Source organism: Dermacentor albipictus, chromosome 7, assembly GCF_038994185.2.
Source record: "Dermacentor albipictus isolate Rhodes 1998 colony chromosome 7, USDA_Dalb.pri_finalv2, whole genome shotgun sequence".
NCBI lineage: Eukaryota > Metazoa > Arthropoda > Arachnida > Ixodida > Ixodidae > Dermacentor > Dermacentor albipictus.
The window spans coordinates 21,908,449-21,921,706 of NC_091827.1; the positions used below are offsets into that span (position 1 = coordinate 21,908,449).

Below are 13,258 nucleotides of genomic sequence, written 5' to 3' on the forward strand. Positions count from 1 at the left end.
CAAACCCGGCGCAGAGATCACGTCGTAGCGACAATGTCTGCCAAATAATATTTATTAGAAAATTTTTTCTTGAAATACCTCACGGGGTGACGTAGGGTGCATTGGGTAGAGCAGACGTCCTTGAAGTTTCATTACGTCTATGTAAACCACTAGAATAACTGAAAATTGGAACGATCGGCTGCGCGTCCTCATTCTCAGAGCACGTAATGCATAAGTGCCAGCAAAGACGAAGTCATGGGTTTCTCCTACAACGACACTGAACGCGACTACGTAGGATCCAGCGAACCGTAGCCGTCGGCAACGAGAATACAAGAAACCTCACAAAAGACAAAACATGCAAAGCCACAACCATAAATGCGTTACGCAGCATAAAAGGACGTCACGAAATCGCAGAGATCCCACGCACTGTCAAAATAAATGTTATGGGAAGAGACCTGCAGATTCAGCGCAAAGCAAGGCTGCAAATTTTAATGCGAAAGCTTCATATGCCCCATTACGGGAAAATTCGTGGGTGTGACCGATCAATCGTACCATAAATGTCCGACGGCTGAAAGCATAAAAGCACGTCAAGAATACTCGGATTGACGTTAAATTTCTCAGGAGTTTCCGGTAAATAAAAAGTAAAGTAAGGTAAATAAATGGCTTGAAAATTAAAGTTGGTTGATTAGGGTATAGGTGGGAATCGAACCCGGGCTTCCGGGTTGTGAGACGATCACGCTAATCCGTCGCCATGGTGACTCCATGGTTCTGACTAACTTAATATGTGGCCTGGAGCCTGCGTCATTGGGCACGTGACGGCGTAGCCAACGAGGAGGAGGTGGCGCCATGTCTTGAGTATATAAAATGAGCGCGCTTCCTCCCGCGCGTCACTTCTCTCTTCGAATTTCATCGGCGTTGTCCCTACTGTGATGGACTTTGGACTCCACGTCATGAGTTCTAGCTTTGGTGTCCTAGAGACGTCGCCAATAATGCGAAATAATGACACGTTACATTTAGTAAAAAGCACGATTGAATAAATATAGTTACGTCCAGCCATCAACTTGTAACGCTAAGTTCAGCCCTACCACGCCCCTCGACTTCTGCAATATCACTCAGAACCTTGCCTTTGAAGGTACGTGGAATAAAACCCGAAAAAGAACAACAAAAGTAAAGATGATCTAAAACAACGCATTAGCAGCCGTATACCGCAGTGCGTTTGGTTCTAAGAATTCAAACTTGTTCCATTCAATACTGAGCCTACGTAAACAAAATTTGCACATAATTGCGCCCAAAAGACATCGAACTGAATCCAAGTGAGAACGAGACCATTGCAAGAAGTCTCTCTAGCCTCCACTGCGTTCTATTCTCCACGGCCATTCTAATCCTCGGCGCTCCAAGACTTCATGTGCAACGTGTTACAAAAAAAGAAAAAGATGCTTCACTATGCAGCGCTTATCCTTAGACAAAAAAAAACGCAATCGATTTTATTCTGCCCTTCTGTGAAACTTGACCTACGGTTTGATCTCTTACTGCTTTTACACAATTTGTTGAAATGGTTTATTATATTCTTTGAAGTAAATGGTACTAGTTCAGTGAGAATGAGTAAAAAATAAGCAATGTCTGGGGTTTTACCTGCAAAAACCACTATCAGATTGTGAGGCATGTCGTACTGAGGGACTCCGGAATAATTTTTACCATCTAGGGATCTTCAACGTGCCCCCAATGCCCGGGACACCAGCGTTCTTGCATTTCGGCCCCACCGAAATGCGGCCACCACAACTGGTAGTTGATCCCCCGACCTCATGATTAGGAGAACACTGAGAGTGAGTACGCACGATTGCATTCAACAAGCGCTTGATCGAGTATGACGAACTTAGTTGATGTCCTTTGTCCTGACAGTAATTGCTTAAGAATTCTAAAGGAATGCGGAAAGGTAGAAACAGGAAGCTTGCTAAGATGATCCAAGCACTATATGCAATATAAGTGACGAATACTTATTCTTTCTTCCTATTTACAAAGCAATTATTTTCTCGCTGTGCACTGTTATCATACCAGCTAACCTTATTCTGCGAAAAAATCTGTGTGGCAATTTTCAACTCGCTCCAACTTAAAGTCGTGGATGACCTCGAAAAAGGCACATGTCTTGCATATTTAGGATTTCTTTTCTTCTATATATATTTCTTCAGCAGAATCCAAAAATGTCCTTTTCCCCAGCGTTCCTCAGGCCTCTTTTCTATTTGCGGATAAGCATTCACAAGAATACCTTGGGACTAATTCATTTTCGCCTTACACACATGATAATACTGCTTAGGCTAATGTTTCATGCACCACACTATATTTTGCAGCTAATCGTCTTTCAAATCAGAATCAGAATCAGTTTTATTAAAGACAAAAATGGGGATAATTACATTATAAGTGTATACAGAAGAAGGTGCCGTAGTTAGAAACTGAAATTGGACCCCCTGTGCATGATGACTAGAATTAATAATGCAAAACAATGACAACATGTAAAATTTACGATAACAAAGGTAATAAAATGGCAAAATGTAAAACTATCAAAAATGATCGCATTTCCGGCATTATAAGCAATGAACTTCGACTACGAATGCTGATATGGATGGGTTCATATGCGTGAAACTGGTATTTGCCCCGTCCATGTCTATGTTCTATATGTACCATCATGATCAGTATGCATGAGCAATGCGCGACCTCATGCTGTGCGCTATGGTACGTCGACTGACACCTTAGAGATTAGTACTGCCATGCTCAGGCTGCAAAATCTTTGAAGTTGCTTGCGATATTTTTGTGTAAAGTCGCACTGGTAACCTTTCTTCTTTGCTATTTTAGGGCAAGGCAATACAAATTGTGTAGGACCTGCGGTAAACGTCTTCAATAATTCCGATCGTAGAGACGACGACGGAGCACCTATGACTGAAAATCCTCTTGCTGGGCTCAGTGGTCCATTCGTAGCGTTCTTTTACAATCTGACTTTAGGGAAATGCCAAGACTACTTGGCTACCACGTCCGAAAACTGGGACATAGTACCGAATTTTTTCATGCGTAAGGAGACGTGTGAAAAAGATTGCAGGTGAGTAATTTCTAGTTTGTAGTGTTTTATGAAGCATGAAACATATAATGTTCTCTTGCTAAGGCAGCAGAGCACTGTATCAGATAACTAAAGAAGCGATTAAACAAAGCGGATGAAGCCTTCATCATCAAGTGCAGCGACCGCTAGTGAAGCGGATACGCGTTCTAAACAACGCGAGCATACTAAGATCAATGTGCAGCAGACCTGAAGAACATTGCTTGTCTTTGCTGGATATCCGCAATAAATAGAAAGGGATGAAAAATAAATTACGACGTATATTCGGTGAAACCTGTCTGCCAAAACCTCCTCCTATGGCTTGGAACGACAATTGTGTGGTGATAGCGATTGTATATATATATATATATATATATATATATATTTATGTTGTAGCGTTCCTAACTAGAACGGCAGTAGAAAATACATTGTCAGTGAGACGGGTGTCCTCCGCCATTTCATTCTAACTTCTTCCTCCTCACTTCTCCCCTACCCCGCTTCGTCGTCTTCTTTCGTTCATCCAGCGCAGACCGCTTCGCTCTTCGGACTTATTTTGATTGCACCTCCTGGGGTAACACTTGAATATGTTTCCAACAGAGGCGTACTCAGTTGCACTCGAGGCTCAAATGTACCACACGTTCTTCAATATTCCATGCTGGGACGCAGTCTTAAACACTTGAAATGGTCCGAGAGAGAGAGAGAGAATGGAGAGGAAAGGCAGGGAGGTTAACCAGATATGAGTCTCTGGTTTGCTATCCTACTCTGGGGATGGGGTATAGGGGTTAGAAAAATGACAGAGAGAAAAACGCTAAAAAGAAGAAACGCGCACACATGGAGACACACACACGAAAGGCGTTCCGGTTTAAGTGTTCGCAAAGGCCGCTAGATCGCAAAAAGCGCAATAGATACGGCCTTCTTCTGTGACGTTAGCTCCCTTCGATGTTGTAGAATTTTTTTTTTCGGATAGCGGTTGGTCGTCCAGTTGATCAAGTTCGTGGCGAAGGCATTCCCTCTTAGGACCGTACTGCGGGCAGGCGCACAAATTATGGCCAATTGATTCTTCATGGCCGCAGTGGTCACAGGTTGGGGTGTCGGTCATCCCTATGCGGAACGCATAGGCTTTGCTAAATGCAACACGCAGCCACAGTCGATGCGAAAGCGTGGCGTCTCCATGGCGAAGCTGTGATGGCGCTCGAAGACTTTTGGATCGAGTGAGTACAGTCGCGTATTTCTTAAAAGAGGGTCATTCCATTGTGACATGGTGTACTGCCGAGCAAGCAGGCGGAGCTTCCGTGCTGCGTCAGTTCTGGAAAGTGGAATGGGTACGTGGTGCTCCTCAGTATGGGCTTAACGGGCAGCTCTATCGGCCCGTTCACTGACGATAATCCCGCAGTGACTTGGAAGTCATTGGAAAGTTATTTTATGGCCCGCATCACTTATATGGTGTAACGTCTCTGTAATTTAATATATTAGCTGTTCGTGCGGTCGGCGTCGTAAAGGTGACAGTAGTGACTGCAGTGCCGCCTTAGAATCACAGAATATCGTCCACTTGTGTGGCTGTTCATTTTCAATGTAGTGAAGGGCACTAAATATTGCTGCGAGCTCTGCTGCCGTCGACGTTGTCGCGTGAGTCGTCTTAAATTTGATTGTTGTGACTGTCGCTGGTATCCCGATTGCCGCCGCGGAGCTGTTTGGCAAGGCAGATCCATCAGTGTAGATATGTGTATAATCGCTGTAGTTCTCGTACAGAAATAGTAGCGTGAGCTGTTCAAGGGCTGGTGATGAGAGACCAGTTTTTTTCGGGATGCCAGGTATTGTGAAAATTTTCGGCTGAGCGAGGGACCATGGAGGAACCGAAGGTCTCGCAGCCGGAGTGAAACAAGTTGGCAATGATTCATCATGTGCGGTAATTGTTTGGCTGGAAGGTGTGCGAAGTCTGTCCGCAGGTAGAGAGGCTAAGTGGTGACGAGGAGTACTGGTTAGATGCCTTATATGGGTCCTGAGCACTTCAATTTCAATGTGGGTATTCAGAAAGAGGTCTCCAGCCATTGCTATCGTAGCCGCTGTTGATGCACTCTGAGGCAGGCCCAGACAGATCCGGAGCGCTTGAGCTTGAGCACTTTGTATTGTACGTAGATGCGTTTTACCAGGGTTGGTTATTGCTGGCAAGCTGTACTGCAGAAAGCCTAGAAAAGGCTCCCTGTACAGTTGCAACATGGCACTTGTCAACATTCCCCAAGTCTTGCCAGTGAAAAACTTGAACAGGTGGCAGATGCCTGTCAACCGTTTTTTGCAAGTATGATACGTGAGGGCTCCATGATAAGTCTTTGTCGAATATGACGCCTAGAAACTTGTGCGATCGGACATGTGGTATTACTTAAAATGGTCCGAAAAATTTAGAATAAGAAGGTAGAACTCCTTTCCTTACAAGGACGTTGTGTCGAGGTTGTATGTCCGGCCGGTATCTCGCTACTGTGCCTTTTATCAAAGGTTCCATTCATGCGGCGCTTGTAGACCTCCTGTTCTTTGGCAGTTTTACTTACTTCAGTGAGTTCGAGGTTCTCTAGGAGGCCTAGCTTACGATCTGCAGGAACTATGGGCACTGTACCCAAAGTGGCAAAATGAGGACTGCAGCCTAAACCAGTGGTGTACGATCGGTTGTGATGTTTCACAGCTGCCTCGAGACAGCACTTCCAGACACCGGCAAAGTCTGGATACATCTTCAGATACTGTTTGACGTCTTGTATGTCACGTTCCGCTAGGCCATTTGCTGCCTGGTGGTATGGAGAATAATACTTGATCATTATCCCGTGCTCCTGTGCCCACTTTGATAACATGGCCCTCCGGAAAGCCGGCCCATTGTCGCAGACTAGCGTCCTTATTGTGCGTTTAAAACTTTCAGCCTTAAGGAGCGATATTATGCTGTTTGCGTCTTCTTCACCAGCTTTAGCAGCAATCGTCCTTGTGCACTCATCTATGGAGCGCAAGAAAATTTGCGTTCGCTTGACTCTTTCCCCCTTATTTTTCAGCCCCGCGAACTCCAAATGAATTACTTCGAACGGGACGCTTGAATATTCAGGGTTTGTCATAGCGTCTGTCGATTGCTTGAATTTAACTTTGTTCCCCAGGCAGAGGTGACATGTGCGAATGCAATGGCTGATGTCGTTTTTTCATGCCTGGCCATGTGAATATTATGAGCAATTTCTTATAAGTGCGCCAGAAGCCATCGCGTCCGCCCGATCTAGTAGTGTCATGGTACAGGTGAAGAATTCTTTGAACCATAGTTGGTGGTACGTGATACTTTCCATTGATAAACTGGAGCTCTTCTGTACCTTCCCACAGCTTAATATGATTGATTGCCTCTAAATTCTTGCTTGATTAGTGTACAAGTAATCTTGATAATGCGTCAGTGTCAGTGAGGAGCGGGCCAGGGCGGTGTGAAATTACAAAATGAAATTTTTGCGGATAGTTGACCCATCTAGCGACGCGGCCTCTTGGCTCGGCCACGCTAAGAAGTTCAGTCAGTGCTTGATGGTCAGTGAAAAGTATGACTTTGGCACCTTCCAGGTAAGTACGGAAGTACTGCCCAGTTTTAAGACGGTCAGAGCTTCCTTTTTTGTAGTAGAGTAATTGATTTCAGCAGGTTTCAGGGTACAGCTATAGTACCCTACAACATGGTGCTTGGTTTGACCAGCTTGTTTAGAGGGTTTCTGGTGTAGAACTGCACCGGTAGCATGGCGTGATGCGTCCATGTTTAACATGAAAGGCAGAGAAAAATCCGGTATTCGCACGTAGAGGTCCGGAAATATCTGTTTTACAAGCTCACAATAGACACATTCACACTCCTCGTCCCATTGAAAAGGCACATGTTTCTGAATTGAAAGTGTGAGGCACCTTGTTCTTAGTACATAGTCTTTGATAAACACGTTGAAGTGTCCTGCTAGGCCAAGAAAAACGTGCAGGGAGTGCACGTAATAAGGCTTTACGAGCTTGGAGGTTCTGTCTATCTATTCTTGCTTAGTGCTTTTAGTGTGTCCATCAAACACCCTACCAAGAAATACTACTTTATCTTGAAAGAACGCACTTTTCTTGAAGTTCAATTTGAGTTGGGCAAGACTGAGAGCGTGAAGAACCTTTGAAAGAGGACTACGGTGCTCTTTCTTTGTCTTTGAGTAGATGATGATGTCGATGTACACATTGCAAAATGTGCCCAAGTAAGGTTTCAGAATGTCGGTCATAATCTTCTGAAACCACGCCGGGGAGTTTTTCTAACCAAATGGTAGGCGGTTGTACTCAAACAAGTCAAATGGGGTTATAAACGCGGTGTACTTTTTCGTTTCTTCGCTTAGTGAAATCTGCCAAAAGCCCTTGCTGATATCTATTCGTGAAAAACAACGGCAACTACCTGTTTCGTCAGTGATGTCGTCGATTGTCGGCATTCCATAAGCTATCATTCAGTTTGACGATTGAGAGCCCGGTAGTCTGTGCAGAGGTGGAACGTCGCGTCTTCTTTTGGTGCAATAGTTATAGGAGAAGCAAATGGGAGTACAGAAGGTGAGATAATACCTGCGTCCAAGATTTCTTGCAACTCTTTTTTTAAGCCACAGCTTTTTATCTCTGGACATACTATAGGGCGCTCAACAGACCACTGTTTTGTCTGGGAGCTCGAAAGGATCGGCCTGTGATTTCATCGCAGGAGGATAGCTCCCCATGCATGTAAGCTCTGGGTACTTTGTCTTAATGCCTTCCTAGTGAAAAGTCAGCTTTGATACACTAGGTTCTTGGCCAGGATCTTCTGTTCTGATGGTATCTTGGGTCATTACGTTATCATCCCAATAGAGATTTATCTTAAGTTTTTTCATGTCTGGGTGGGACAAAAGAAAATCCTAAGCGACATTGGGAAGTGCCAGTATCTCATTGGTAATAGGATGTCCTTGGGATTCAATAGCCAGGGTAACTCATTCGCTATGCATGTTCACTGACCCATCGTAGGCTTGGACACTCAACGTTCTGCCAACGTGCAGACGACCGGCTTACACTCGAGTCATGTTGATAATTGTTACCTAGCCCCACTGCCAATGAGAGCCTTCACTTCAATGCCATCTACCTTAATAGGGGCATACAGTAAGTTTGCCGACACCAAATACTCTGCCACACTGAAGCTCCTTTTCTGGAGCTAGTGATCCACGGTAGTCAGATTATGTGGAAGTAGTTTGTCGTGAACTGGGGTAATTGGTTCTTCACCAACCTTACAGTCAAGACTGACGCTTCTCAGAGGTTTGTTTATGAAGCTATCTTCCCATTAATATGACGGTAACGACACAATATGCTCACTTAGCTTACAAGAATCGACTTGCTCTGTTCTTCCACTTGGCTGTCTTCTCAATGTAATTCTTGGCGCTGAGGTCTGTAGAAAGTTCAGAAGTTCATCAAATGCTTTCGGACTTTGAGCTAGACATGACTACGGATCTCGATACACAACCCTTGCGCTATCAAAGCTACGACTGCAGGAGACAACAACTTGGGTTACGCAGAATAGGCGACGCGTCTCAAGACAGTACCAAAGCAGAGAGCCATATGTATATCTGAACAGCAGTGCAGCATCCTATCTTTCTACAGCATTGCCTTCAAAAGCGCCTCAAAAGTGGCGTTTCCACAGTCCCAACATGTTTGTCCATGATCCATGAGCTACACATCATACCATTTTCTGGCCATAGCGCCCAAATAGCGGCGCATATTCGAAATCTTTGTGTCGTCGGAGTGCCACATATTCTTGTCACAGGCGTACTCGAAAAACCACAGCCAGTAGTGCGCACTTTGCGAGTTTCCTCCAAAAATATCCGGTTCAACAATATCTCGTGCTGATTTTTATCTGTTAGGAGCTTGGACCGAATTTCTCATTATTTCATTCTGTTGCATAATGTGCCTTTGCAGTTGGTCTATAACAGTCAAGTCTAGGCTCACCTTCCCGGCAAGCATTTCCTCTTTGAGGGTGCCACGTCGTATGGGTTGCAGAACAAGTTCGCTCAGTGTCTGGGCTGTAGATTCACTGTCACCGTTCTTGTTTACACACACACACACACACACACACACACCCACACCCACACACACACACACACACACATGTGTGTGTGTGCGCACGACAGTGAATAAATAAATGGCGGCGATAGCTATAAGTGGGACTTTATAAAGTATTTTGCTTTTAACATTGGGGATGCCGTGAAGGTAAAGCGTGATGAATGTGGTCGTTAGTATTCCTCTGAGCACGTTGTGTGTAATTGCCGTCGCTATAGTGCACAGAGGCAATCACTCGCCGGCAATCACTCCGGAAATTTTGACCACCTGGGGTTCTTTAACGTGCACCTAAATCTAAGCACACGGGTGTATTCGCATTTAGCCCCCATCGAAATGCGGCCGCCGTGGCCGGGATTCGATCCCACGACCTCGTGCTCAGCAGCCCAACACTATAGCCACTGAGCAACCACGGCGGGTCCCCGCTATGCCAGTGTGGGGTCCAGCTCTGCGCGAAATGATTGGCTAGAGTGAGCGAAGGGGGCAAGGTACGCCGTTTAGTTAAGTCGTAGAAGGTCGCAAAGAGCAGAGCAGACCCAGAACTCATGCCGCAACGATGCTGAGTCTATTTCATTTTTGCCACAGATCTTTTTCTCCTTTGATTCTTTTCTTTTGATAATTGATTGAACTAGATAAAATTAACTCCAGTTGCGATTGCCCGTACACCATTGGTGCTGTGTTTCTAAAATAGTTTTTGATCTTTGATTTGTACTCTAGTTAATTTCTTCCCGCCAATGAGATATACAGCTGGCACTTGATATTGAACTAAAGTTAAACTGATATACAAGTCGAAGACGAATCGGAAGTTGTCCATTGACACGCCAGCTGCTCTTTGAAAGAGCACCGCACCAAGTGTATGTTCAATATAACAATCAAACACGAAACAAACTACATCTACAGAAAGGGGTAATCCTATCGAGCAGGATCACTCCAAAAAGGAGGTGACATTTAATCAATTTGTGGTGGCACGTATACTAGTAATTTCCAGGTAGCTTCACTTAGAAGTATGAATATTCTTGAAGTGTTCGACTTTGTAACGAAGGGGTCACAATGCACCAGTGGTGCTGCATTACTCTTTAATTTGAGAGAGTTTATTAAAGAATGGCCAGGTCTTATAATAGGCATGTGTTCAGTTTTATTTATATCTAATATCCTGTCTTCTGCTCACATACATATTCATTTGTCTGTATTTCTAATAAACATTTGGCACTTATTATCAACCAAACTGCGTTACAGTGTAGAACCACTGAAAGCTAGGCCTCATTTTTACGTCCAACTACAAGCTTTCTGGTGCATACTCTTGCGTTGAACCAAGTGTTATTGTTGGAGGGCGAGAACACGTTACCAAATTATGCAAGCGAAACATTACCTGGTTTTCTTGTGTTCTTGCGTTTACCTACAGAATGCTAAATTAGACGTTTCAGCTATTCTTACAAATGTAGCTTGACTCGACGTATATAGACGCCAGTCTTCATATGAAGTGTTTATGTTTACTTTCGCATTTAATTTGACGTTTCTGTTATTAATAAGGAAAACTGGGTGTTGAAGTGTTTGTTTTCTTTTTCTGTTGCAGTGGTTTCAACGCATCGAACATTTGCGGGAACAAAACCAACCGGACAGTTTAGGGAGCTACAGCTATTGGTGCTCGATGTTTCTTCCTTCACACTGGTTTCCACTGCTGCGATTCTGCGGTTATTGTTTCACTGGGAAGCAATTAAATACCATTTGTGTAAAATTGGGGTCCATTTCCCTCATTCCGTGGTCATTTTTTCACTAGAAAGCAGTTCAATGACATTTGCGTTTTCAAACCGAAACTTTATTCGCCTACGCTTGACCAATTTGGCATGACGGTTGTCCTGCCGAGTAAGCTGCGACGATGCTGGAAATGATTCCTTAAAAAAACTTGCCTTGTATCCAAGAAATTGTATAAGCTTTTCAAAGCGAATAGCTTTCTTTGCCACTTTCGCCCATTTTCGTGGTGTGTTGTTGGTCGATGTCGGCTCGGCAAAGGATACAATAATTTATTCGTTCGTTTGTTCAGGCTATTCGCTTACAGTGACATTGATCGTTGATGACTTTTTCACATTTTTTTAAACCTAAGTTACTGGGAATAGTGGGTCGTCTCGCTCGCTTATTGAATTGGGGCAATCCAGTGCAATTAAGGCGTAATCAGAAGTTGTGACTTCGTCTGCCGATCACAAACTAGTGCACAATATGTACCTAGCTTGCAAGAGCTTAAATGAGGTTTGAAACGGGAGCCTATCATGGAAGCAGCACATTCAAATGCGTGTGTGGGCCGAGCCTGATAATGCTATCGCATTTCAGGCACTTGGGCGTAGGGTATGAAGCTAACTTTTTTGTCTTTTTACCGCGAAGCTGTTTACTCGTAGCCCCGATATGCACCCCCGCATGCGTTCTCAGGGAGGGGTGAGGTGTACGCTGGGCGGCTTACGTCCGTATCGGGGACACGGCGCGTGGACAGGAACGGAGACGGGTAAGGGAGAGTGGAGAGCGAATGTGGCGAGAGCGCTGCAGTAATGGAGACGGGCAGGGTGAGAGGAGGAAATGTCTTGGCGAAGGTGCCTGCGCACGTGGCCTGCGCTTTTGTGGTTATAACGTGACGCGTGTCAGAGGCGCTGGCGAGGCTGCAGCAGCGGTTGCGGCAGATGCACGGGAGGTGCAGTGACCGCGGTGGCTCTTGCATCGGTCTGGTGCCATATGAAAAAAAATGTATGCAGCCCATGTATAGAGACTAAACGGCTTCGCTGCTAATCCTTCCCCACATGAATGTTGCGGCACCACTGATTTTTTCTCCTGGTTTGGCACTGGTGATTCGCCTAGTAGACGTAGCTTGTATAACACACATCTTGTAACACGCGGGCAGATGGAAAGCACGAAGTACAGCTGTAATAACAACAGAGCTTGGAGAGGAAGCACTTGCTTAGTAACGCTGCTTTGCACGCCCGCTAATGGTGCTCATATGGTTCAGTGTTAGCCCACAGGACATTTACCCAATGCCTCAGTTAGAAGATGTAATTGATCATGTTTTGGCAGGTGGTTAGAGGCGTTACCGACCGAACGAAATTTTTATAGGAGTCGCCGCTAACAGTATGTTCAGAATTAAGATTTGTCAAAGCTTTCTTTCGCGAGGAGCTATATGGCCAATGTTTGTGAGAAAAGCTTCACCTGGAGGGTTCCCATTAATTTTGATAGACATGTCTTCGTTAGCAAGCACCTAAATATTGACCTGCATGTACTTTCCGATATTGCCTCCACAATAATTCTGGCGGAAATCCCTTCTTAAACCGCGTCATCATCAGGAGATCGTTGTATAGAGCCTCTGTGGTAAGTTGACATTGGGTCCAAGTTAAATGATTTTAGCCCCTACATGAAAGCAATAACACACACAAAAATTGACAGCCACTTAAGTATATGTATGCTTACGTGATTCAAATGCGAAAGCCTTACAACGGTACCTCAATCCACGTTGTTCTAATATGTATCAATCTTAATACACCTTAATCAACTTTTTTCTTATATGTAAATCCCTAATACACTTTTCTCTAATTTGTACCAACCTTAATCCCTTAATCCACTTTAATTCACTTCTTTCACTTTAATTGACCTTCATGCACTTTAATTCACCTTAATTCACTTTACTCCACCTTGAGTCACGTTACTCTAACTTATTCCAACTTCAATATTTTATTACCGCTGAGGTCATACAAGGCGTTGATGACGTCCCCAATGTTGACCTTTTTTACCATTCGTTATGGACAACGCCGACTTTTGGTCCTCGTGATACATATTGATACGTATTGCTACACAGTTTTTAGATAACCTTCTGTCATACGTAAATGAAAGCGGCTATCTGCTTATACTGGGCGGGGATTTCAACATTGACATGCTGACTAATTCAGCAACTACTGTGCAATTTTTATCTATCCTCGAGTGCAATGACTTCTGCAGCATTATCAGATCCCCGACACGTGTAACCGTCACTACATCATCATTACTAGACACTTTCATAATAAATTCGACTATCGATAGCACGACATCGGGAGTCATAAGTTATGATATCAGCGATCATATGCCTATATTCCTTTTTCTAGAGCGTAAAGGCAC

At 44.4% G+C, this 13,258-nt stretch overlaps 1 pseudogene; it reads right to left on the reverse strand.

Annotated features, from left to right (window-relative positions):
- Positions 1–11,760: 11,760 nt before the first annotated feature.
- The window catches only part of LOC135897540 (HEAT repeat-containing protein 5B-like), a 389,157-nt pseudogene continuing 387,659 nt past the window's right edge, over positions 11,761–13,258 (reverse strand).